Raw genomic sequence first — 26,942 nt, 5'->3', positions numbered from 1 at the left:
CACTTCTGTTGCTCTAAGCAAGAGCATGCATGCAGTTTCGATATTAGCACAACACTGGCAGACCAGTCCCACTGTGCCAGTGTTGACTCAACTTGTCGTGCGAAGCAATGATAGCTTTTTCACCAACGCGCCGCCAGGGCAGCGCCAGAAGCTTGTACGCTATTGTGAAGAGAGGCATCTGTTTTTTGTAGGGGACTCTTAATGAATTGGCACACGGTTATTTTTGTACAATGTCAAAACAAAGAATATTGAAGACATTTGCTCCCCTCAACCTATAATATCCAAATTTCTGCAGGTAAGGTACGGCGTCCATGTTTTGGGACCACAAATAGATCACCTTCGACTATATTTAAGTGGGTGCTACAGTAACAGCAGTGAATTATTTATCACTGATGGCAAAATGAGGCACATCAGATCGACAGGCTTTTCAAAGCAGGTTTATCTATAAGGTCATGTGTGCCATGGCCGAATCCATTTCCCGAAAGCCGAAGAGTAGCTCGACAAGGACTTGATATAAGCGGAACAGACGCCACTAGACCTGAGGTGTACAAATTGTACACCTCATGTACAAATATGTGCACAAATTTACCCACAGCTTCAAGAACATGCCTGCTAAATACAATGTCCCATTTGTTCCTTTACACACCTGTCAAATTAGCCCAGTTGTGTTCTGGTACCAAGAGACAAGGGTGTATGAAAAATCACGCCAACCATTTTGTGCATTGTGCTGCGGGTTGGTCATAAGATATCTCTCAGCTGTTGCAAGTTCTACGTGGACCAAATGGCCCAGTGCCTGAATGACTATTTGAGGGAGCATTCAAACAATTTAAATAAACCGGATGGTGCAGTGAACATTCCAAGGCCTGCTCATGTCAGCCGTGCTTTCGCACATAGTGATCCAGGGCAGGAGTAGCAACAAAACATCGCATGAGCTCACGAAGGTATATTTTATCAGAAAGATCACCACATTCACCTATTGCATGTGCGCAAAATTAGTACACTATGTTGCATCCTATGAATCATTAAATCAGTTGGTAGTTCGCACTTTCATGTCTCCTTCCTCTGTAAATAGATTTTCGCGCACAAGAACAATGTGCAGCAGACTTCACCAACATCCCCAAGACGAAGTCCTAGTCAGACTCAAAAATCTCCTTCAGAGATGTTCTTGTTGTGATGAGAATTTCTGTCACTGCACGGCACTGTGTGCGAACAAGGCCTTCAGTGATAAGATGGGAGGAAAGAAAGGTTATAGAGGCAAAAATTGTCACATTGTGATTCAAATATATTCCCTAATGCAATGCCTCAAGATTTTTTTTGTTGGACAAGAGGATGAGGGTAAGGCTCAAGGCCTATGAGCATTCTATTGCACAGATGAAGGGCTTAACCAAACAAGCCCTGCGAAGTCACAGAAGATTCATACAATGCAAACTTGGCATTTGCTTGAGAGTGGCATGCATAGACCTGGAAACCCGCACCGGTCATATTAGCGTTCATCTCACATCTATAACCTAATCCAGGTTCCTGCAATGAACCTACATCATGTTTGTAAAAAAGTTGCAAGGAACATTTGGGCAAACCTGGTACCTCGCATAGTGCCATCAAAAGAAGCAATACTAAATAGCAGCTTAGCAAACTAGCTGGAAGAAATTTAAGAAAATTTCTTGGTCTTCAAGACAGCCAAGCTTTACAGCAAAATTGAGCCAGAGTAGAACTATGAGCGGCTGGGCCACGTTCTGCAATATTTGTCTGCATATTTTACATTGGGGTTGCTTAACATGTTCCTTTTGAACTGTGGCGAGCAGGTGCTCAAGCAAGTAGCGATTCGCTAGCCGCCAAAATCTGAGACAAACAAGGAAACAGTATGAATATGCAAGACCAGAAACAGTAGAGGTAAATGCGACATCGTGTGCCATATAAAAATTGCAACAGCTCACTTACTCAGGCAATATCTGCAATAGAAATCCTATGAAGGATGAAACAGTTTTTTTTTTCGCGATCGACGCAAACACTAAGCGGCAACTGCAGCAACAAGCATTTGGAACGAGTTTAAATGTTTTCACCATAAGAGCAAAAAGGTCTGCTAAACTGAGAGCCCACATATGCCCCATTCATATCAGTAAATTCAAAGAAAAAGAGCAACAGCACTGAAAAACGTAACAGGAGCTGCACAAGATCACGCTACCAACAATAAACGCGCTCCAAGGCATAAGAAAACGAGCTGCTCCAGCGTTGCGCCCAAGTGTGGCTCGAGATCGCAAGCTCGGACACCATCCGGTTCTTCCTGCGCAGCTAACTAGAACAACATTCTATCACACAACACAGTAAGAAACCGTAAAATTGTGTTTTAGCTAAGCTGAACAGCTGAAGCAGCTCCAGCAGCGCGCGCAAAACTATAAACCGGAACACGCCATTCTTATTTAAACAACGTCATCATTACTGTGACCTCACTTGCGTGCGTGGCAGCAGCGTTTTAGTATGGCATTTCGCTTCTACCACGCGCGTGTCACCAGTTACCGCCTTTTCGTTTGGCGTTTTCGCGTCCAAGGCCGCGGATATTCCAAGCGCGCGGCGCGCCGGTATCGCCACCTGATTTCAGTCGCACAAACCAGCCGCTGCTGAGTCCGGATTCCCTATTAGTCTCGTGTGCGACCGATGGCCGCGCTGCGAACGATGCTCCACTGACATCAGACAAGGGATTCGCCTTTGCCGTCTGCTAGGCTGCCGATAAAATAGCTTATCTCGCCCGCGTTTGCTCGCGCTCTGACTGCGTGCCCGCTTAGCACGGCGCTCTCGTAGTATTATCTGTATTTCTTGCTAGTGGTAGATTTAGAAATGCCAGCATTAGGAGTACAACAAACCTCATATGTTTAATGTGTTTTTTTATTTAACTTTACCCGATGTGTTAGCTCACTGGCAACGGCGGAGCGCTGCCAAGTCCGAGGTTGCTGATTCGACATTGGCCACATTTCAACGAGTGCGAAAAGCAATAAACGCTGGTGTATACTTAGATTTAGATGCACGTTGAAAAACCCATGTCGTCAACATGAGCAGTTCTCCACTACGGCGTGCCTAATAATTATATGGTTCTTTCGCCACGTAAAATCCCAGAATGTAATTTTTATGGAGACAGCTTTTTTTATGCAATCACAGCCCCCGCGGACAGGGACAGCCATAAAACTCGTGACTCTGTATTAAAACATCGCGCCGAGCGATTAAATGACAGTCTACGCACATTTGGAAATGAAGCAGGACCGCAGGGCTCATTCGCAAAATTTCGCGTCGGTTAAGCGACATTGTAGCTGACTACAAATTTTAGGTTTCGCGCATAATTCTAATTTTTCACGACAAACATTTTTCACGTGAAAAAATACCATGATTTTATTGACGAGCGGTTCACCTCCAACATTAGATACACCCCGGACTTTCATGTTTGGCACTCGTTAAGCATGCTTAGGCTATTTTCTTGCAAATAACTGCATTACGACTTTATAAAGCAAACATTTTGTTTGTTTAAGTTAGCATAAGACTATTTCTGTTCAACGCACTTTCAGACTGCGCGCAACGACTCCGAAAGTATCAATTTGTCGGCGTTATAAAAACAATGTTATAATGAGAAATAAAGCGCCGGAGAGCTTGTGAACATTTTATTGTGCCTTTGTCTGTATGTTTAGAGCGTATTAATGCTGTGCGTGTTTAGCGCTCCAGCTACTTGTTCAGTCAAGTGCCAACAAACTTAAGCCCGTAAATATTGTTGTTTTAGTTATGGATACGTACGGTGCGTTTACAGAACAAAGTATTTTGAAATGATGGTCTAAGCAAAGGCACCCACCGTTTTTTGTTACACAGCCAAGCTAATTATCATCGATTGAGGAACCTCACCAGTGCAATGTGCTCGCTACCGATGACAGGAGCAAAGAAAAAAAAATGGTTACGCTGCGCCGACCAACATGGAGAGGTGAACTGTGCCACGGTCAAAGTTTCTAATTGTCTATACTAACGAGCGATAGCATGGAGATCGGACGGCAGTTGTTGATAGAATCTCCGTCCCTTTTTTGTGACCTAGAGCTATTGTGCCACCGTTGAGACAGCTTGGAAAAATATCGGACCTGAGCATCTTATTTACTATATTTGACTGAATGCGGGCCAACCTGACAAAAGTTTTACCGTTGCGGGGCTTAGCATATGTGTAAGCCCTGTTCTGTTGTCTTTACAGAAGATATGACTTGATGGACTTCCTCGGGTGACATAGGATACATGCAAAATTAGTGGGTGCAATGTCGAGGGCTAGGTAAGACAGGATCAGGTTTAGTATTTAATGAAGCACTAAAGTTGCAGCTAAATGCACTCGATATATCATTTGGATCAGTGAGTGAGTGAGTGAGTGAGTGACGAAACTTTGTTCTGAACGCCTGCAGAACGGTTAGCCTTCCCCTGATAGGGAGGCGTTACCGTGACGCGGCCATGACGTCTTCGCGGCGTGTGGCGCCTCTACTTCGACCGCGGCCGCACTATTCCCTTTGGTCGACCGCGCCTGCCCCTCCTTTGGGGTGGCAGCCTTCCTCCGGTTTCGCTCGGTCGTTGCCTTTCGAGGGCCGCCGAGATCTGCTGGACGGCCTGGGTTTGAACATCTTGGTCATAGCATCTCGTTGCGGCCTCGAGCCGCGGCGGGATCGTTGTTAGTGTTGCAGCTTCATGCGGATTCTTAGCACAGTCCCAAAGGATGTGAGCTGCAGTGGCTCTTTCCTTTCGGCACACACAACACAGATCACTTTCATAAACACTTGGACACACGTGCCTCATCAGCACCGGGGTGAATAACGACCCCGTTTGAAGTTGTCGGTATAAAACCGCCTCCTTACGGGTCAAGCCCGGATGAGGTGGCGGCATAGTCCTGCGCTCTAGTCGGTACCATTTCACAATTTCATTGTACGAAGTCATTTTGTCCTTGGTTTCCCACCACCACGACGGGTCGGCTGTAGTAGCAGCGGCACGGTTGGTTAGTCCTCGCGCCGCCGCGTTCGCAGTCTCGTTGTGGTTAGCGTTGCCGCGATCCGACACATCACTGCCCATGTGGGCCGGAAACCACTTTATCACCACACACCGACTTTCACTGGCGAGATCGACCACACGCAGCACACGCGCGGCTTCACCACGCACCCTTGCTCTGGCGTAATTTTTCACTGCCGTCCTAGAATCACAGAGCACAGTCGTGCACTCGGGGTCGGCGATGGCCAAAGCAATGGCCACCTCCTCGGCTTGATGCGCCCCTCGAGTCCGCACACTCGCCGCTGTTCTAGTTGCACCGGTCGATGCCCCGACGACTGCAGCGGCGAATGCCTTTCTGTCATGGGGATACTCTGCCGCGTCCACAAACACGGCACCCCTGTCTTTGGCATGGAGATCGATGAGCGCCTTGGCCCTCGCCGCCCGCCGCTCTTTGTGGAACTCAGGGTTCATATTTCTTGGCACCGGACATACCCGTAGCCGTCTACTAATTGCGTCCGGTACAGGCACCTCTGTATTTTCGGGTCCCATTTCCTTTGGTCCCAGGCCTAGGTTACGCAGCACTTGTCTGCCCGTTCTTGTTTCTGATAGCCGCGCGAGCTGAGCGGTCCTCTGCGCCTCGGCGATTTCCTCCAGGGTGTTATGCACTCCCAAGGCCAGGAACTTGTCGGTGCTTGTGCAGTCGAGAAGTCCGAGTGCAGCCTTGTACGCTTTGCGTATGAGCGCATTTATCTTATTGCGTTCGCACTGCGTCCAGTTGTGGAAAGCAGCAACGTATCTAATGTGGCTTATAGCGAAGGATTCCACTAGCCGGGTGAGGCTTTCTTCCTTCATGCCTGCTGTTCTGTGCGAGACCCTCTTAATGAGGCGGATGGCCGTGGTGACTTTGGCCGCCAGACGGTTGACCGTCTCGCCGTTGACTCGTTTGCGCTCAATCAGCATCCCCAGCACTCGGATCTTCTCGACAGCCGGGATCATGTGACCACCGCTCGTCTTGATCTTTATTGTGTCTTGCTCTCTCGCAGGCTCGTTGCCTTTCGTCTTCCTAGCTGTCCTTTTCGGAGGAACCACCAACAGCTCAGACTTGCTTGGGGAGCAGACGAGCCCAGACCCGTCCAGCTGCTCCTCGATAGCGTCAACCGCCTCTTGCAATGTATTCTCGATGTGTCCGTCGCTTCCTCCTGGGACCCAGAGCGTTATGTCGTCGGCATAGATGGTGTGTCGGACCCGCGCGACTCGTGAGAGGCGCTCGGCCACCCCTATCATTACAAGGTTGAAAAGTAATGGCGAGATGACTGAGCCCTGGGGGGTCCCGACACTGCCGAGCTTCTTCTTTTGGAGCCGCAGGTCACCGGCGATGATTTCAGTAGTCCGCTCCGTCAAAAAATCCTTGATGTACGCATAAGTTCTCTTGCCCATGTTTAGCCGTGACACCTGGGCCAGAATCGCAGAGTGTCTTACTTTGTCAAAAGCGCTCTGCAGGTCTAAACCCAAGATGGCGATCAGTAAAACACTTTCCATTAGAGGAACTTCAGTTTGGCCTAGTTGGTGTTTACTGCATATCATAGTGACCGCAAATAAAGACGGGGACAGCGGAAGAGCGTGTTGTTTATGTGTTCTCTTCCGCTGTCCACGTATTTATTTGCGGCGAATATAATATGCACTTGTCATTATGAATGCTTTCACTGAAGCATGGATTAGACCTAATATTCTTAAGAGATTTCTTGACTATTTCCCGGTTATTTTGTTGTCATTTCTATTTGTCTTGATTTGGCTTTGATGGTAATCGCGTTTGGCGTGTTTAAAAATAGCAAGAACCAAGTTGGAATATGTTTCAAATGCATACTTTAGTGCAACATTAGGTGTCTAGTTTTTGTGCTTCTTACGGAGTCGACTTTTCTCCTTAGTGGAGATCATCAGCGCATTAATAATCGAAAAATTTCGTGTTTTGCGAAAGCAGTGAGTTACCTTAGTGTTAAATGTACAGTATTTAATATAATCAGTTAATATCCTGGAACCCGCCGTGGTTGCTCAGTGGCTGTGGTGTTGGGCTGCTGAGCACGAGGTCGCGGGATCGAATCCCGGCCACGGCGGCCGCATTTCGATGGGGGCGAAATGCGAAAACACCCGTGTGCTTAGATTTAGGTGCACGTTAAAGAACCCCAGGTGGTCGAAATTTCCGGAGTCCTCCACTACGGCGTGCCTCATAATCAGAAAGTGGTTTTGGCACGTAAAGCCCCATAATTTAATTTTTAATTTCATATCTTAGAGAAAGACTCAAAGGCTATTTCAGCATTGTCTCACTGACAACGTCATCCAATCTAACAAACAACTGCACGAGAAAGACGTAGACATGAAAGAGAAACGACAAAGACGGGATCCCGTGTTTGTAGTTTCTTTCTTTCTTGTCTGCGTCTTGTCTACGTCGTGAAGTTGGAACCACACCATGTCACCAAGCTCTCAGTTTTGGTGAACATGACCCAAATTGGCTGCACGGATCATATAGGTAAATCTTGCAGAATTGAACTAGGACTTCGTACGTGTCGTGCAACGTTATAATCTGATAGACTCTGGACAAAGAAATAAGATAATATGATTAGTAAACGTTACATCAATTACTCACGCTATGTCACCAGTTATCATACCAGAAAAAAAAATCTGATCACTTAGGCTATTCGGGCCCGTTGTGTAACACCTAGTGGGAGCATTAATTAATGTGGCGGCAACCATAGCTGAGGAGGAACTGGATGTGGTATGTGCGTGAGTGATTATTGACGTTAAGAAATTTAAAATTCACGTCCCCATAGATGCTATGCTCTCATTTTCACTAATTTCGGAGCTTAAAGGTAATCCTACCTGCGAACAATAAACTGAAAAAGATAATCACGGAGAAGGAAGGATACGTACAAGCTGCTATTGTATCAGTATAGTTTAGCGAGAACGCTTTCTGTTGAAACTCCAACCAAACTGATTCACGTTGTGCATTTCGAAATAAAAGATCACTGCGACGCTTGTGGGGTAGCGACGCCCTAATCAAAATTGTAAGTCCACCACTGCGTTGCCCATCTCGATTGCAGTATTTCGAAGTGTATCCTGAAAACCTATACAAGTTTGGAATCCATGTCGCGCGGCAGATGGTGTGCCCCGATTTGAATAAGTCATGACCGATAATCAGCCCCGTGCGTTTATAGGGACGGTGCACAGGCTCTGCACCATTTAAGATGTGGCGCTTGTGTGGAGCAATTGCCGGCAGGTTTAGCACAGCTAGGTCCACCTGTAGCTATAGGCACCCTGCGCATGACCAGGCGGCGCCACTGATGATGATCAGAGTAATGATGATGGTGATGTTTACTGGCGTCCACTTTCAAGCGGGGCTGGGACAAATAGTCAACTAGCCTGCTTGACTGAAACAGGTTTTATTGCATATATTGCGCTCTAGCCTTTTGCCCATCTGAGCTCTATGTAACTTTCGTGTTTAGAACCTCGATCACTATAACATATCATTATTAACGCTTGCAATGACTCCGGTTCTGTCAGTATTTTCTTTGCTGTTTTTTTCACCAATACAATAATCGTCTCCTGCATGCCTCGACTCAGGCACGTACCCAGGATTTTTTTTCGGGGGGGGGCCCACCACCTCCATCATCATCATCATCGTCATCATCATCATCATCATCATCATCATCTTTTATGTGCATTGCAGGCCGAAAGCCTTTCCGTGCGATCTCCAATAACCCCTGGGCTGCGCCAAACGATTCCAACTAGCGCCCGCGAATTTCCTAATTTCATCGCTCCACCTAGTGTTTTTTCGTCCTCGATTGCGTTTTCCTTCTCTTGGTACCCATTCTGCAACCCTAATGGTCCAACGGTTATCTAACCGGCGCATTACATGACCTGCCCAGCTACATTTTTTCCTCTTGATATCAATGAGAATATCGTCTATACTCTTTCGCTCTCTGATCCAAACCGCTATCTTTCTCTCTCTTAACGTTGTGCCTAGCAATCTTCGTTCGATCGCTCTTTGCGCTGTCCTTAACTTGCTCTCAAGTCTCTGCCCCATATGTCAGCACTGGCAAAATGCACTGATTACACACCTTACTTTTCAATAATAAGGGTAAGCTTCCAGTCAGGAGCTGGCAATGTGTGTCGTATGCGATCCAACCTATTTTTATTCTTCTGTGAATTTCCTTCTCATGATGAGGGTTCCCTGTGATTAATTGACCTAGGTAAACGTACTCCTTCACAGTCTCTAGTGGCCTACTGGCGATTCTGATCTCTTGTTCCTTTGCCCGGCTATTTATCGTTATCTTCATCTTCTGCATATTAATATTCAAACCCACTCTTACACTATCTGTTAAGGTCTCCAATCATTTGTTGTAACTCGTCTGCATTGTTGTTGAATAGAACAATGTCATCGTCAAAGCGAAGGTTGCTGAGATATTTGCCGTCGATCTTTACTCCTAAGCCTTCCCAGTTTAATAGCTTGAATTCTTCTAAGCACGCAGTGAATAGCTTTGGAGAAATTGTGTCTCTCTGTCTGACCCCTTTCTCTATAGGTATCTCCCTGCTTTTCTTGTGTAGAATTAGGGTAGCTGTAGAACCTCTGTAGATATTCTTACACGAAGGACGAGTCAGTAAGACGAGAAACTATTTACAGATTATATTTACAACAACGGTTGCAGCGCTGACCGGTTAGATTCACAGCGCGAGCCCAGTTCGTTCTTCCTCCTCTTTTCTGGAGTGATGGCGCCCACGCGCATCGTTCAAACAAACCAATACCAGACGCATGTAGCAATACTTTCCAAGCTTTTTACGTAAGCGTTCTGTACTCCTTGATTACGTAGTGCCTCTATGACTGCTGGTATCTCTACTGAATCAAATGCATTATCGTAATCTATAAAAGCCACATAGAGGGGCTTATTGTACTCTGCAGATTTCACGATAACCTGATTGATGACATAGATGGGATCCATTGTAAAGTACCTCTTCCTGAAGCCAGCCTGTTCCCTTGGTTGAGAAAATTGAGTGTTGCCCTTATTCTATTGAATATTATTTTGGTAAATATTTTTATATAACTGGTAGCAAGCTAATGGTCCTATAATTTTTCAATTCTTTAACGTATCCTTTTTTGCGGATTAGTATAATGTTTGCATTCTTCCAGTTTTCTAGGACCCTTGCAGTCGATAGACACTTCGTATAAAGAGCCGCCAGTTTTCCAAGCATTATGTCTCCTCCATCTTTGATTAATTCGACTGTTATTACACCTTCTCATCCTGCTCTTCATCGTTTCATGTCTTGCAGGGCCCTTCTGACCTCATGGCTAGTTATAGAAGACTTTCTGTATCCTGTTCATTACTGTTTCTAAGTGAGGTATCGTGACTCCTCTGGGTACTGTATACAGGTCAGCTTAGAATTTTTCTGCTGCTAATACTATATCTTCGAGATTTCCGATGATATTATCATTCTTATCTTTTAGTGCATACATCATGGTTTGTCCTATGCCAGGTTTCTTTTTTACTGATTTCAGGCTGCGTTCATTTTTTACGGCTTCTTCAGTGTTTCTCATGTTATAGTTTCGAATATCAGGTATTTTCGCCTTGTTGATTAGTTTGGACAGTTCCGCGAATTGCGTAACGCTGTGCGGCCGCCAGTCCCATACAACCGCGTAGAGCGCGTACTGCGCTCACCGCGAAAGCTTAGAAAAACACCCACATAAGCACAGCAAAGAAGTGGCTACGTCAGGCGGTTCCACCGATAACTGTAGAAGCGTCATTCAAAACAAGTAATTGTTCTTCACTTCCGATGGCGTTTTCTCTACTTCCTTTTTAAATAAAAACATGTTGATCCATAAATATTCTCATAAACAACGGTTAACATTTTTATTATTCGCTTTTGCTTGCAGTTTGGTTGTTGCCTTGACTCTCTCCCTTAGTAGATCGCTTAATTTCTCAACTCCTTGCGATTTTTGTTTCCAGTTGCCAATTTCGCACGGAAAGTGCTATACAATTAGAGAAAAACAGACGAGGTAACGGCGACAGTCAACTTGCTTATGGGTTTAAGGGTTATTGCAGGGTTTCATGATAGACGCTCTTTCACATTATTTTATTTCCCACCTTATCTAACCCATATCACGTGTATACGGTTCCAGGCATCTGCCAGCGTCGCGGCGAGCCGTAACTCAAGGAAATAATGAAGCAAAGGAAAAGTTAAACGCAATTGGCGTTTTCTCCGGCCGCAACTCGTTCAATGAGAGTACAGACCAGCTTAGTAACAGCCGCATCCCTCTCCTAGTCCCAGGATCAGCCTAAACAAAGAAAATTGAACTAACAAAAAGAACAGCTATGCGCGTGACGGTTGAATGGATGGTGACAACGGAACGCATCTCGAGTTAATCGTGCGGGTCCGGAATCTATGAAAAAACTGTCCTTCACATTACAAGAGACGCCGATAACTACCGCCATCTAAAAGGAGTGAAAAAGGCAGCATAATGCTGACCGATGAACAGCTGCCAAGTCTCAACATTGATCTGGCGGCGCTTTAGGAATGTGTGAGAAGTTGTGGCGTGGGTGGGGAGGGAGGGGGGGGGGGTATGCCACTTGATTTCGGGAGGGGGCCCGGGCCCCCCCGGGCCCCCCCCCCCCTTCCCCCTGGGTAAGTGCCTGCCTCGACTGCTGGCCAGATAATGATTCTATCCAATTTGAATCAAGACCCTTTTGGACGGTGGACACTCGCTATGTATTTTGCTGGGTCGATATCTTAAATGACGTCTTCCGCTACCGAAAAGCGCCGCCGCACGGCCGTTTTGACGTTTCTTAGGGCATGGCCTCCAAGATGAGGCGACGCCCCAGCTCGGAGGCGATGGTTGGGGGAAGGCGAGCTGGCGTGGTTATCGCTATGGAAGTAAACAGCCTGTACATGATCATAACGACAGGGTTCCTATAACTGCGAGGCTTAGATACCTTCTTTCGTGGCGCTAACCTCAAGAAGATAAAGCTCATAATACCTCAGGCAACGTCTACAAATTGCGTAGGTGGCGTTTGCAGGTGGTTTCAACATGACCGGGGCACACGTTCTTCAAACTGTAATGAGCGGAGTGTATTGTCTGTCCCTCTATGACGTCCTGTTATTGTGTGCTGCTTCCGCTCAGGCAGTGCCAAGACAGAAACTTATTATGAAGCTTCCCCACAGCATCATGTACATCGGGTTGTTGTTTAGAGGTTTAACAACCGAAGAATTCATGCAGGCTCCTGCGACTGCCGCGAACGTGTCGCGGTGAGGTGAAAACACGCTGCGGCTGTGTCTTTGCACGTTCACAGGATGACGTCAAACTTGTGCACAAGTGCAGCGACGTACCTGGAATGTTCTTTCGTCGTCGAAAGGATATCGGGCTTCGGAAGAATTCACGAACTAAACGCAGAATTTAGTAACGGCTTGTTGGCTAGACATGGTTTTTTATATAAGCATGAGTTTACCCTGGTTTCAGGCGCTTCAGGTCTGGTGTGTGCCGAATGCCAATCAGCTAATGCGCACGTTGCAGAGACAAACGACTTTTCAAAATAACCCACATTGCTAGATCCTGTTCCCTATTAGGAAGCGCTGCTTTCGAATGAAAAAAAAAACAACTAAACACAGGTTCAAAAATATTGTTGCCCAAGAAGCAGAATCAACGACGAGGCAAAAGTTCTCGTTGACAACAACAACAAAAAAAGTAGTTCGTGCGCTTGAGTTGATTTTCTGTTCATGATGGCGTTTTCAGAAGTGTTGTTAACTAGAACCCTACCTGTAACGTTTGCCTTGGCCCAATCAAGTTGCTTGCCTTGATTACAATTTGGATTGATGTGAAGCATACTAAAACAGATCCGTCACTTTGACACGTGCTGCCTCAGCCATCTCGCAACATCATCTGCTGCTTTGAAAAACATAGTAGTTGGTCAAATGTGCAAGTAATCAGCTGGTAGAGTGGGGAAGGGCAGACATTTTGGAATAAGAAGTCTGCTTAATGTGAAGGATTTCGAAACAGTATTGCATGAAACGGGACGGCAGCCTGCAAGAGGTATGCACAAAGTCAGCACAATTCCACATGCATGTGCTTGTTTGTTTCAAAATGTTGGAAATGAATTAACGCCTGCTATCGGAAATTTTGTCAGTGTAGCGGAAGTAAATCTGCTGACGCTAATCGTGCTTTTAACGTCGGAGTGGCACTAAGCAGCCGTTAGAATTCGCATTACTTTCATCAACTTCTTGCGTATTGCGCTCGGTTTCCTCAACAAAATAACCGCAACCGATTGGAAAAGAAACGTACTGCAGATAACTCGATCACCTTGCCATCAGAATAGATTCAATGAAAATACCGAGTGTGTTGATGAGTTTCTTCAACGAACCAGCTGGGTCCAGAGTTCGGGCCATTGCTTCTCCGATATCCGTGCCGGCAATATGCTACGTACCAGGAGCATTGCTGTGTACATTGTGCAGCCTACAGCGCAGTAGGTTTTGCGGTTTGGTCGCAGGGACATTGCAATTAACGTGGGGAAGCTCGGTTTTCAGGTTAAGTGTAGAGGATCCAGGAGAAAACCCTAGTGAAGTGCCTGTCTGATCTCTGTTTATGGACGCGGCCACTACTGCTGCAGCTCTCAAATTGTGCTTGCGTCCCTGCTAGAGGCGCCCTCGTCGGGGCTTGGTCTACATCTGCAGGGTGCCTATGGAGACGCTATTGCTCCTCGATTTGACGTGAGAGGAGAATAACTGAGGACATTGTGGAAGTACCGTCGTACGGAAATAAACATCTATAGGCAGATGATGACTATACGAGTATACACAGTGACCTGATGTTGCGTAGCCATTTAATCGGATGTGTTATTTACAATTTACAAGCAACCGCATAATTTACTTAATTTACTAACTGTAGGGTAAATGCCTTTTAAAGCAAATGTTAATACAAGTGCAGTGGGGATAAAGTCCGCAACATATTCAATGTTTATTGGTTTCTGTGCAAGAAAAAAAAATTAACCAGAGAAGAGGTGCAACTTAACGTGCCTGTAATAGTCGAAAACAAATTAACGACGCTGTTTATTCAAGCCACGGATTTAATGCTATCGCAGAAAATTCATTACGATAGCCTACACTTTTGCTCGGACCAATTTAATAAGTGAGGTAAGATAATCGTTCAAGATGCGTCAGGAAATTCACGCTTGAGAACCGACAAGAATATGCAACTGAACGGTACAGCGATCAGCACAACGTTGACACTTCAGGTACTTTGCTGTCTTGTCCTTTGCCCTTGCCGAGGTTGAAATAATTCAAGCTGCTCTGTAAGCGCGATTTTTGCATGCTACTCAACGAACTAGAATTGTGACGACCTCGTCTTCTGGTGCGGATCGAACACCTCCTAGTACTGACAACTCGCAAAGGCGTACGAAGCAAACGGGAAAATGCACTTCATTTGCTGCGTAGTGTGTCAACAAACGAATAGAAACGGGAGAACGGACTCTGCGGTACAAGTTTTTTGTTCTCCCTTCGCTTATGTACCAAATTCAGCATTCCACGTCTCCGCGCATTACACTTGCTGTGCGAGATGCCATTTTGCAAAACAAACCAGCGAAATAGCTCCGTGATAGCTCTCCGCGCAATTTCGACGGAAAATCGCAGCGGCAGATGCGACGGTGTGACTGTGCGACCAACCGGTTGGTCGCAGCCGAAACTCGGGGGGTCGGCACTGCAACTGCGATTTTTGTCGCAAACGTCAGAAATCGCACTTCCGGTGCGACGAAAATCGCATCATGTGAAACAGGCTTTACACCCGCGTCTCGCGCGCGGCATGAGAGGGCGCGCTTCCGGTCCGCCTTCCTCGCTCGCACACGCGAGATTGAGTCCCGTTCGCTTGCTCACCCTCGCACGCCTTCACTGGCACATTTGTCAGGTTTGAATTTTACGGAACCGCACGGTCACAGCGATGGCAGAAATGGGCACGGAACGTCCATATCACTACTATCGCAATAAAAAAGGAAAATAAGAAAACGCTATAGCGAGGCAAAAATCATTCATTGTCGTGATCGGCAGTCATTGTTTAACTCGCAAATGCAATCACGTTATTTGATATTGTGCAATCGATACACGTACGCCACTGGGTGGTCGGTTGGGCCGGATATGTCTGCAACACGGAAAGCGTAAACTGCTCCCTTTTCGGCACCGACACATCAACATTGGAATCACCGACAACACGCAAAGTGAGTAGACACGAACCTAAAGGGACTATGAGTCATCGCAATTTTTGTTCGCTTACGGGGGTATGAGCCATTGCTTTCGGTGACATGAGCCATTAACGATGACGTTTTCGACATGCTGTTCTGTATGTTGAATGCGTGATCAGAAAGAATTTAAGTACTGGTCCCGTATTCTGAAACGTTCGCCTTCCGGGAAACTATCGCCTTGGCCACGCCTCCACCAACGGCGTGCGCTGATTGGTAGCTTTAGCAGAACCTCAAAATAAACAGCGCCATCTTGTAGTTCCGGCCTATGTCATTTTAACGTCATGGTGTGGAAGGGTGTTCTTGATATATATTGAATTAACGAACACGTCTTTTGGCATCTTTTGGCATTCGGTTGGTGGTGGAGTGTAGTAGAGATAAGGTAGGTAGTAGTGTACAGTAGCCTTATTGGTGGCGCTTTACACGCATCACTTCGCGGCGATATTTGTTGATTCGTTTAAAATAAAACATCTCACACTTCTTTATTCAATTCATTTTACCTAAAGTAGCCGTAACCAACAGTAGTCAGTGCGCAGAACGCGTACTGTGGCCACTTCACTCGAAAACAAAACGCCCGAGCCGCTCTGCACTCGCACGGTGCGCTGTCTCATGCGATGTGAAGCGTTTGACAGCGTGTATTGGTAGTGCACGCTGACGTCACGGGTAAGCAGTCGCTTGATTTATTGAACGTGACTATCGCGGAAGGTGAACGTTTCAGAATACGGTTCCTGTTCGCTTCACTTTGCCAAGTGCTTGTAGCCTCTGCCTTTGGGGGTATGAGTCATTGCATTATTTGCTTTCTTACGGGTGTATGAATGCTTACGGAGTTTTGAGTCATTGACGATGATAGTTTTTATTCACGGAGAACAAAAATCCATTGAACCCTACCCATATGGGGCCTCGCTGTATATAAATGAACATTTGCGACGGCGTTTAGACCCGCGCTGATACGCTATATCTGCAAAATAAATGCATAATTGGTGAACACATGTAATCGTTATAATAGTAGGCGATTGGTAGCGAGGGGTACTAAGCAAAATGAAGTAGCAGCGGAGCCATAGAATGCTTACGCATTTAGTAGATAACTATCAAAATGTTTGCAGTATCTTTTAGCAATATTATCGCTGTAACGAAGCCTACTGGCTTCTAGTATCTTTATGTTATTGCATTATTGGGGGTCCTTATGAACGCCAGAGTACCAGGACTGAGAAAAAATTACGTTCGTATTTTAAGCATACTAATAGATGAACGATATCCTGCGCTGTCATGAATTATCTCGCAAAATTCTGATTTTTGAATTCCATAAGAAAGCCCCGTAGGGCCAGCCAAAAATTGCCATGGCCAACGGTATTTCACGTTGTCCCGGCGGGGTATTGGGAAAAGTTTTCAACTAGCAATAGTCGCCCCTCAGCAGCACTTCATTGGGTACGACACCGCCTCTGCGCAAAGCTGACTAGAACAAACGTTCGATACGACCCTATTGCAATACACCGTCTTACACTGGCGAGAAACTATTATAAATTATTTGCCTTTTTCTCAGCAATTACTAGCACAGCTGAAAAAGTGCAGTGTTCTTCTAGTGGATACGCGTGCTGTAACTACTACTTTTATTTAAAATAATTGTTCCTTCAATGACATTAGTATAAACGTGTTATCTTCTTTAGAAAAAAGCAACAAAATTCCGCGCAGTTTTGGCTATGCCACCATTATGAAGCCTCACTTTCATGAAAAATTATCAAGTGAATAAGGTCGCGACCTAAGAGGGCGTTTGACATGCTTTTAAGGGGCCTCGATGCCGTCCACGCACGCCGGCATGCGCGCTCTGTGGGGGCCGCGGAGGAGGGGCTCATTTAGACAAGCTGCGTGCTTCGTGAGGTGGTTACTTGTGATATTATGGAGGAGGAGGAGCAACATTTAATAAAAGAAAGGACAAGCAGGTGTCTTTCTGCTTGTGCGGGAGGCGCCCTTAGTCCAGGGCTCCTGCGGCTCTTGCTGTCTCCCGGGCCCGCCGCACCAGTTGCTGCTGGTTACGAGGGTCCGAACTAGTCAGCACGGCCTCCCACTGCTCGGGTATGGGGTTGGGTATTTGCGGGGCTGCCTTCACGTTGGGGCACGCCCATGTGGTGTGATATAGGGAGGCGTATTCATTACAAAGGGGACATTTGTATGAATATAGTGTAGGTTGTATTGCGTGTAGTCTGCTTAAATGGGGGTATGTGTTGCTTTGTAGTTGTCGCCATGTTACGGCATCTTCACGTGAGAGGGTCTTGTGTGGAGGCGGGTATTGTCGTCTGTTCAATCTGTGGTGTTGTAGTATGGCGTTGTATTGTAAAGGTACGGGCTCCATGGATGCGGCCGTATCCTTCTCTTGTGGCGCCCGGGAGGCGCGAACTCGGGTTACAATGTGCGCACGCTAATTTCCACGGAGGGGCTCGTGTCCTGGAGTCCACACTATTTCAACGTCCGGGAATCGAGAGGCTTGTTTGAGGAGTCGGTGGGCGATTGAAGATATTCTGCCTCTCGCGTAGCTACGGCAAGCTGCCTGGGAGTCAGTAATAATTGTGACATACTCGTTGGTTGGACTAGAGGTGATGGCCAAGGCGATGGCTGTCTCCTCCGCTACGAGGGCGCTGGTAGTGCGGACCGTCATCGAGACCACCTCTTGTAGGTTATAGTCGACAACGCTGGCCGTCATGGCTGCTTTTTGAGGGTACTGCGCGGCATCTGTGTATAGTGTGGTGGGGAGACTGCCATATTTTGTCTATAGAGTTTTTGCGCGAGCTTGGCGACGATCGGCATGATGTTCCGGGTGCATGCTTCTGGGGATAGGGGCTATCTTGATGTGTTCTCGGAAGTTGGGGGCTAGATGAATTGCTTGTTCGTGGCCTTTGCCGTGTGTGGGGTAGCCTAGGCACGCTAGGACTGTTCTTCCTGTTGGTATAAGGGCTAGTCGTTCTCTTTGGCTTGTGAGGTGGGCGTCTATAATTTCTCTTATGTTATTATGGACTCCTAGGGCTTAAGTACAGGGCAGCGTAGGCAATGCGGCTGATTATGAGGGCCTGGACGAGCTGTATTATGTCGACTTCTTTCAGTCCGTATTGTTTGGTTGTTATACGGCTGACCATTCGCATGATTTGGAAGGTGGTCTGCTTGAGACGTTGGATGGTGTATGCGCCTCCGCCGTCCTGTTGTATGTGGAGTCCGAGAATGCGGACGTCGTTTACTGTGGGTATTTCTTTGTCGTCGAGGGTGAGTGTGATGTGGGGTAGTTCATTGAGTTTTCTTCGGGATTTCTGTCGAACGACTAATAGTTCTGACTTCTCGGGGGAGTACCGGAGACCACTTGTTTTTGCATATTGCTGGACGACATCGGTCGCTTGTTGAAGGGCGTCTTGTTTCTCTCCGTCGGAACCAGTGGTGGTCCAGATAGTGATGTCATCGGCGTATATTGCATGCCTGAATCCTGGTATTGCGTTGAGTTTGTCAGATAATTTCATCATAGCAATATTGAACAGGGTGGGTGATAGAACAGCACCTTGTGGGGTTCCTTTGTTGCGAGTAGTTAACGTCGGGGTTCTGAGTGAGCCAATGCCTATTGTGGCCGTGCGGTTGCTTAGAAAGGCGCGCATATAATTGTAAGTGTTACGACCACAGTTCGTGAGGCTTAGGTTTGTAAGGATGGTATGGTGAGCCACATTGTCGAAAGCACCTTTGAGATCGAGTGCTAAAATCGCTCCGGTGTTGTGCGGTGAGATCTGTTCAAGGACTTGTTCCTTCACCTGAAGAAGGATGTCGTGGGTAGAAAGGTGGGGCCGGAATCCGAACATTGTTTCGGTAAAGAGGTCGCTGGATTCTAGGTAAGGTTGAAGCCGGTTCAGAATGACATGTTCCGGAAGCTTGCCTAGGCATGAAGTCAGTGAGATTGGTCTCATAGTTTCTAAGTTGGAGAGTTTGCCTGGCTTCGGAATGAGTATCATGTCCGCGTGCTTCCAGTCTTCTGGTAGCGTACCCGCTTCCCAGTGATGATCAAAGAGGTCAGTAAGAGATTGAATGGTGCCATCATCCAGATTGCGCAGGAACTTGTTATTTATTTTGTCCTTGCCTGGGGTGGTGTTTCGTGTGTGTGCATGGAGTGCTTGTTGCACCTCAGTGATAGTGATCGGCTTGTCGAGGTCGTAATTGTCGCTCCCGCTGTAGGTTGGAGGTTGTCCTTGTGCGGGTTCGAAATCGCCTATGTACTAACTATCTAAAAAATCATGCGGCAGCAGCAGCGAGCAACGTGACGCTTCAACGCAAAATATAACTTAGAAGGGTGAGTAAGAGCTTGTCCTCGTTTTAACGCGAGAGCGTTAAGAAGCTCGTGTCGCAGAAAAGCCGGTGTCGTCGGCGGCTGTCCAATCTGTGAGTCCAATCTGTGAGTGTTGTCTTTCTTATCGGGTGGCGTGCATGCGTAACGTTTAATGTGGTGGCAAGTATGCAGTGGTCACTGCCCAGAGTTTCATCCGTGTTGTGCCAGGCAGCTTGCTGTATCCCTTTAGTGAGGGTTAGGTCAGGGCATGTATTTCGGGAAACGCTGTTTCCTAGACGTGTGGGGTATGTGGGGTCTGTGAGGATGGTGAGACGGTGCTGCTGTATGGTGTACTGGAGTGCAGGGCCTTTTGATGTGGCTGTCGTGTAGCCCCATGCCTGGTGAGCCGCGTTGAAGTCGCCTACAATCAGCAGACTATTATTTTTGGCTATGCCAACCGCTTTAGTCATCAAGTAGTCGAACTTGGCCTGCTTCTGCTTGGGTGGGCTGTATATATTCAATATGAAAAGGCTCTTTCGGCCTCGTTGGAGCGGCAGGATTTCAATTAGGTTATGATCAACATCACTGCTGTCTATTGTGTGTTGTGTGGTTGTGAGCGTTTTAGCTGTAAGTGTGGCCACGCGGCTTTCAGGCGCGGTGGTATGTGTGTTGTAGCCAGATTGAGTTGGGTGTGTGCCTGTTTCCTGTAGTGCGATTACTCTTGGTGTCGTTTTGGCGTTACTCTAGCGTTTGTAGCTGCGACAATTCCATTGCCAGATAATGAGTGGGTTTTCGTTCCTGTGGTTGGTTTTGCTATTCGTCCTGGCTGACGGGTGGATCGGCAGGGTGTCCCTGCTCTACTTCCTGTTGTACTTGTGGCCTAACTTTCTTGCGTCGCTGATCTTTTGCGAGCTGTGTTTCTTCAATAACACTTGCCAGTTGCTGGATGCTTTGTTGCATTGCTAGGAGCTGCCGTTGCAGTACATCAACTTTCTCCTCGACTTGTGCGATTTCTGTTGGTTTTACTGATTCCGCGAGAATCATCGGTTCAGCACGTTCTGAAGATGATGGCATTGAGGGTGCGGTTATTGGTGTGGAATGCTGAGTGGCAGTATGAGTGGCGTATAGTTCTGCAATCTGCGTGCGAAGTTTATTGTTTTCTTCATGAAGGCGTTTGTTTTCTTCTCTGATGGCCTTTAGCTCACCTAGAATTTGCAGTTGAACATCAGTATTGTTTATGGGTGAAGAATTGTGTGGGGTGGGTGCTGTGTGTAGACGCAATGACAGGGTGTTGTCTTGGTGGGCTGTGTGAGAGGGGAAAAGCCGTGCTGACCAGCTCACCGCTTGTGATTCCGGTACAGCAGGTCCGCCGAGGTTCCGGGTGCCTCCTTGTTGGTTCCGCGAGCAGGAGCGAGACCTGGAGCGGGAACGCCTCCGTTGCTGGTCTGTACGTGACCTTGACTTCGATCGTGAGTTGTCCCGGCGGCTGGTCCTTTGGGATGCTGAAGATGCATTCTTCAGTCGATCAGGGTACTCCTTGGAAGCCGTAGGGTGAGGCCCCTGGCATAAGGCTCACCGGGGGTGACAGGGGTGGTCCTGAGTGGGGTTCCGTGTACCACACTGGGGGCATAAGATTGCTTCTGGAGTTGGGCATACATCGGTTCGGTGCCCGACTTGGTGGCAGATGCGGCAGAAATACGTGGTTGGTCGCTATGGTTTGCATCGCACTTCACCGCTGTAGTATCGCACGTAGAAGGGTACAGCCTTGCCAGTGGAAATGTGATCACTGCCGCAGCGGTTTGTCAGAGCATACGGGCATGTAAGATTTCTCGGCCAGGTGCATAGAGACCGTTAAGGAGGACTTCTGTGGGAGTTCCTGCGGGAATGCCGTGAATGACCCCTTTGACGGAGCTGTCGGATGCCGCCACGTATGCCGTGACTGCAAATTCTCGACCGCCCAGGTGAATTGTAGTGATGCGACGGATGCTCATAGCTAGCTCTTCGTTTGGTGTGCTAGCAATAGCGATGTTTTGTACTAGGTCAATTCTTACAGTAAGGGTCCGTACGTGCTCAGTAGTGGGGTGCTGACATGCCAGCTTGATGCCTTCAGCAACCTGTGGCGTGGTCCAGGTGGCAAGGTTGAGTCCTTCTCGGGGGCGGATGATTACCTTGAGGTCATTTCGGGGTAGCGGTGGGAGTCGGGCTTGTCGGGGAACCGATAGGTGTCGGGGTTGCAGGGGTGGATTGGTGGGAGTCGATGTTTTCTTCCGACCGTACTTAACAGTGAGCCAGTCTCCGCCGGCAGGTTTATCAGGAAGTGGGATTTGTGCGTGCTCGAGATTCATCTCGGTGCCATCATTGGTGGCCATTGGTGCGCCGAACTGGACCAAGGTCTTCGGCTAGACCGTACCCGTCGTTAGGCTTAGCTGGGCGGGCGCCTCTTGCGAGGTTCAGAGTCCGGTAATTCGTAAAGTAAGCGACTCACAGTATTACTTTGGGTGTTCACGTGTTCCGCTCGACGTAAGGAGTCGAGTGAGGCTGGTTGTGACGGCGCTGACGTCAATTATCCAGGGTTTAGCGATGTAAAGGCGGAACCCATGTGCGGTGCAACCATGCGCAGCCTCTTCTTCCGTGATATTATGGTGACTGGTTTCCTCACCGGTCGTCGCCACAAAGATGGTACAGCCTGTAAGGGAGTTCGGGATCAATTAAAACATTCTGCCTCCAATGCCTAGGTCCCTTGGTGCATCGAGACTGGCGTCATGTAACGCACTGTCATACGCAATATTGACGTCAAAAAAGAGTGTTACTGACAAGCGCCGACACTTCTTTCGGTGTTCGACAATGGAAATCAAGCCAAACAGACTGTCAATGGTGGATCTTCCTTTGCGAAAGACAGCCATCACGTCTAGGTAAAGGATGCACATCCAAAGAATCCATACCAATCTCGTCAACACCATTCTTTCCATGAGGTTACCCACACAGCATCGCCCTTTGACAGATGAAGAAAAGTCAGTTTCGCCCAGAAGGCGAACCAGCGGCGGTGATAGCAAAGAAGTAGATCGCTATGCGAATTACCCGCCGTGGTTGCTCAGTGGCTATGGTGTTGGGCTGCTGAGCACGAGGTCGCGGGATCGAATCCCGGCCATGGCGGCCGCATTTCGATGGGGGTGAAATGCGAAAACACCCGTGTGCTTAGGTTTAGGTGCACGTTAAGGAACCCCAGGTGGTCGAAATTTCCCGAGTCCTCCACTACGGCGTGCCTCATAATCAGAAAGTGGTTTTGGCACGTAAAACCCTACAATTTTTTATTTGCTATGCGAATTAAGGATAGCAGTCCTATCGGCCGTATGAACTTGTTAATACTCGCCTAATAAATAAATCAACAATGATAGAAAGTGTAAGCGCCAATGAACGAGGATGTAGAAAGAAACAAGCACAGACAACGCTGTCTCTGTTTCAGTTGCGCTTGCACATTCTATCGCGGATTCAAACTAACTAGGCCGCTAAGTGTTTTAATTAAATCAACAAGCATGGTGTCACGCGCGCACAGGTAAACATGAACACGTCTCGCTCGATGAGCGCGGAAACTCGCTGTCAAAATGCTGGAGTGAGGAATCGCGGCAGCAGCAGCGTGCGAATTCACCTTCGTGCATCTGTCGCTATAACACAGACGAAACGCCGAACGCACAGCGCATACGAAGCTACCTGAACTAGGCGCTCTGCAAACATCGTAGTTCACTTTAAAGACGACGCCCGTGCAGGTGGGCACTTTCACCATGTCGTAAATCGCCTTCGAGTGTACACCCTACTGGCAACATACGGCGCCAGCACGGCCGCGCCGTAAGCTGCAGCCGCCAGAGCACTCTCCCCTCGCCCTCCCCTGACCTGGTTGCATCGCGCGCTACAGAAGAGGGTGCCGCTCCCGCCTCGTCTTCCTCGCTTGCGCACGCGAGATTGAGCCGAGTTCGCCGGCTCACTCTTGTACGCTTTCAATCTCCCATACACCGTACGGCGCGCGGCGACGGGTATTGGCCTCGAGCTCCACCACTGGAAAACCTGGCGCCACCGTCGGCGTGACGTGCTATTAGGGATCAAGTTGACATAGCGGCCGCGTCGGCTGCTTCCGGCGCGCCGACGCGAGCTGAAAACGAGAGTTCTAATTCCCTCGTACGCTGCAGTCCTCATTTAGTGGCGAGATGTTCCCGCTTCGAGTGCCTCCTTTACAACGCTTGAAAACACTACAATACGTAGTGGCGGCCTTTGAAGGCGCGCAACATGGTAGGCTACTGCTCGCTGCCGCAGTGCCGGACGTACGCAACGGAGCCCGGTGTCAACCCTATCACACGTAGCCGCAGGCCAAGAAGCTGCGTGAAGCTTGGCTCGCGAAACATAAAACCCGCAAAATGTCATCGGCTACAACTCGGGCATGCAGCAAGCACGGACGCAAGGAAGATTTCTGCTACGGCACCGTGTCTGCGATGTTCGGAAAACGCGCACTGAGACTTTCGCCCAACTCCGCAGCCCGACTAATATCATGACGGTTTGGTCTATGAACTTGTCGAGTCTATGAACTCTGTCGATGCTATAGATACTGGTGAATTCAATGGAGTGGAAAGGCAGCGTAAGAAGCACATTAAAAAAAAGCATGGCATATGGTCACGTTTGTGTTATGAATTAATGCACTGGATTACAAAAAAGAAGCAGCGGGAAATCGAACGCTGAGAACATCGATAAACATACATTGCGACGCAACTCGAGAAATAATATTGAAACGTCCAAGAATTTAGAAGAAAAAAAAAAGATTGAATCGTCGCGACGGCACGTCACAGTCCCCGCGGGTGTCGAAGTCCCTACAATGAAATTATTTTTGAACAGCTGTGATAGTGCCCACGCAACAATGGTTGCATGTATACTGTCAAATGACCATATTCTGCGGCCTAAAGCTCATGGCACGGTGCGAAAACGCGCACGCGGCGAAAGCGAATCAGTGCGCGGATAAGCGTGCAGACGTGTAGTCGGTCGCTGCGAATCTGCGCGATCACTGCATTGGGGCTTCATTCTATTAAGCTCCATTTAGTTATACAAACACTATAAGAACATGTTTCACATAGTTTGCTCTCAGCGTTTACCTACCTTTCAGGCAAGAGCCGGTTCGGGAGACACTATCGCTGCGACCGCGCGCAGTGGAGTTCACTGTACGTATTAGGTAAAAGATAGCGTATGTAAACGATTCTGTGCTTTCAGTTTGCCCAATATTACTATTTAGACAGTAAAAAACTTCTCTCGTTTCGAAAGTACTTGCATAAATGTCCAGGAGAGCCCGTGCGTGGTGTTTTCAGTGACCGCTGACAGCAAAACCTATGAGGAGCGCGCTGCGTGATCTCTCATGCTACGCCAGCGAGGCGCTTCCGACAGATGGCGACTCCGTAACTCCTCGCCGCCAATATCGCCCTCGGACTTTATACGGGGCCTCATAGCGACGGCGACGCCGACGACAGAAGTGCTCCTGGAGTGTCCGCATATTTGCTATTACAATAAAAGAAAGCTTCCTGGAATGGAAGTGAACATAGATGCTCGGGGATATCAAAATAGACCCGTCCCGATTGCTTAGTGTCTTTGCGGTTGCTCTGTTAAGCTCAAGGTCGTGGGATGAAATCCCGGCCTCGGATAGCGCATTTCGATGGGCGCGAAATCGAAGAATGCCAGTGTAGCGTGTGCCATGTACGTTGAATAGACTCAGGTAATCGAAACTAATTTGCAGTCTCTCACCACAACTCGCATTAAAACTCCAGATTGTAATTTTTGACGCGCCAGCGTAACTGTCCAGCTCTACAAATCGGCGGTATCTGTTTGAAGCCGAGAAGCAAGCGAACGAGGAAAGTGTCTGGAGGGGCAGGAAATCATTCCCGGGGAAAGTAGGAAGGCGGGAGGAGAAGGAACCAACTTTATTAAAATTACTAAGAAGCGTAAGCGCGCGGCGAAGCAACGCGACATAGAGGAATGTGTAGGTAACGCTGAATGAAGGCGGGAAGGACAAAGGAGATGAAGCGTCACGCAGGACGACAGTAGGCAGAGGGGCACCGGGTTTATCTCCTCTGGCATTTGCTACAGGTTTTGTTTGCAGTACACACGTACTGGGATACCGTCGTCCTCGTGCGCTGTACGCTGCATGCAACGGTGAGCCAGTGATGGTGACCCAATCTCGCGCGCGCAAGGGAGAAAGCGCGCCTTATTCCGTCGCGCGCATTTCACCAGGGGAGGGGGTGACACGGGGCGTCGTACTCCGGCCACGCGCGGTCCCACGGGGTTATGTTCAAAGCGGCCTGCTTTCGGTGCAGGACACAGTCTAAGTGGGTCAACTGCCCGTAGCCTTGTGTGCGCGGTGTTCTCACCCCTCAGTTTGCGTTGAAACTGGGCAGTGCAGCGCGAAGCGGCCCAGGGGACACAGGCAAACAATTGGAGGACGCTTAAGCTTTGCCTTCAAGAGTGGAACGCGATAGCGTTATCGCACCCCGTTCGCAACGCCCACTCATTCGCTCGGCATGCTGTTGACTCACCCACAGACATAGTTTTCATATATAACACTAAAGTCCAAAGCACAACTTTTTTCTAATTATTTGTTCCAGGAGCACCACGCAGACGCATGACTCCTCGCCAGCAGCATGGCACACATCGCAGGGGACGCTTTCCCACAAGACGCGCTACGGCACAGCGATCACGTCAGAGGCGTCCCGCATCGGACGCTGCACCTAGGAATCGCGCTGTGAGCGGAAAGAGGAGCCGCGTTGGCTAAACACGAGGGTTCGAGTGACGCACGCCGGAGGTTGGAAGGGGAGAGAGCGAGAAAACTTATTAAACGCAAGGGTATTGGGGCATGTTCGCACCGGTCCCCGCGCGGACCCAATGCGCTTAAACGAGACGAAAGGGAGAAGCGGGCGAGTGGCGCGCCAGCTGTCGGGGCAGCGCCGTACATTGCGAGGAGGGGGTCTTCTGTGTCTGCCGCAAGCACATAACATTTCTTCTGCGCCAAGCGCAGACTAAATGTAGCGGAAACGTACTTCGCTACTCATTTAACTGCGACTTCTGTAATATACATGCTCATAAATACCGATGTACACCGCCGTATAACATTCTACGGCACTTTTCTAAGGCAACACCGCATTCACTAGGGGCGCTTTTCTCCAGCTTTGAACCATCGGACTCATGGCTGAGTGACGAGTTGTTGTTTTTTTTTCTTTTTTTTGGTAGCGTCCCCGTCTCACACTCCGGAAACCCTGGTTGGATTCCCACCCAGCCCATCTTGCAAGTTGTTTTTTATTTATGAATTGCCTTCTGAGATTTTTCGCTCACGGACAACGCCGCCAACGACACCGGTTTTTCTGCGACACGAGCTCCTTAACGCT

At 48.2% G+C, this 26,942-nt stretch overlaps 1 non-coding gene across 1 annotated transcript; it reads right to left on the bottom strand.

The window, feature by feature from the left end:
- Nucleotides 1-16,558: 16,558 nt before the first annotated feature.
- Nucleotides 16,559-16,699, bottom strand: LOC135902862 (U4 spliceosomal RNA). The gene has a single exon (XR_010564634.1). It is a non-coding gene; the product is annotated as a U4 spliceosomal RNA (small nuclear RNA).
- Between the last annotated feature and the right edge of the window lie 10,243 nt (nucleotides 16,700-26,942).

This window comes from Dermacentor albipictus, chromosome 1 (assembly GCF_038994185.2).
Source record: "Dermacentor albipictus isolate Rhodes 1998 colony chromosome 1, USDA_Dalb.pri_finalv2, whole genome shotgun sequence".
In the NCBI taxonomy this organism is placed as follows: Eukaryota; Metazoa; Arthropoda; class Arachnida; order Ixodida; family Ixodidae; genus Dermacentor; species Dermacentor albipictus.
This window is presented reverse-complemented; position numbering and strand designations above follow the sequence as displayed.